Raw genomic sequence first — 867 nt, 5'->3', positions numbered from 1 at the left:
AGGTGGTGAAGCACGACCTTCGAACTTTAGGCCTCACCGAGGCAATGACCGGTGACCAGGACCTTTGGAAATATGCAGTATGTGAGAAGACCGGGCAAGGCAAGTGAGAGCATAATCTGTGATCTCTGCCAGAAGTGTAGCCAGCTCACTAATCCGTATCTTTACTTCACTGGACACTAAAAACCCTGCTTGTGAAGACCGGTTGAGGCAAGTGAATTTGGAATTTGAAATTTGAAATTTGAAATCTGAAATCGAAATCGAACTAAATCCAATAACTGGCACCCATGCCAACCTCTCCTTCATTGGACACTAAACTCTGCTTGCGAAGACCTGTTGGGGCAAGTGAAATCGAAATTGAACCATACTCGATGACTGGTCACCGCACCAGTGGAGTACTAACAGCACTGTCGAGCATGTTCATTGCTAGAGCAGCTGTCTGGCTTCCGTGCTAGTGGCCCCAAAATAGCACCATTAGAGCGTAATCGTTACCAGCTTTGCCTTCTAGCACTTGTGCTGGTAGCATGTTAGAAAATCATTCGAGTGAGGTCGTTGCCAGTACTATGTGACTGGCCCTCGTGCTGGTGGCACGTAAAAGCACCCACTACACTCTCGGAGTGGTTGGCGTTAGGAAGGGCATCCAGCTGTAGAAACTCTGCCAGATCATATTGGAGCCTGGTGCAGCTTTCTGGCTTGCCAGTCCTCAGTCAAATCGTCCAGCCCATGCTAGCATGGAAAGTGGACGTTAAACGATGATGATGACGATGATGATATATATATATATATAACGTTGACCACTAACGTGGACATTCAATGTGCTAGAGATTGCAGATACTGTTTCTGAATCTCTTTGATTCTTTAAATGTGCTA

This window comes from Octopus bimaculoides, chromosome 7 (assembly GCF_001194135.2).
Source record: "Octopus bimaculoides isolate UCB-OBI-ISO-001 chromosome 7, ASM119413v2, whole genome shotgun sequence".
NCBI classification, from domain to species: domain Eukaryota; kingdom Metazoa; phylum Mollusca; class Cephalopoda; order Octopoda; family Octopodidae; genus Octopus; species Octopus bimaculoides.
Note: the sequence above shows the minus strand (reverse complement) of the source record.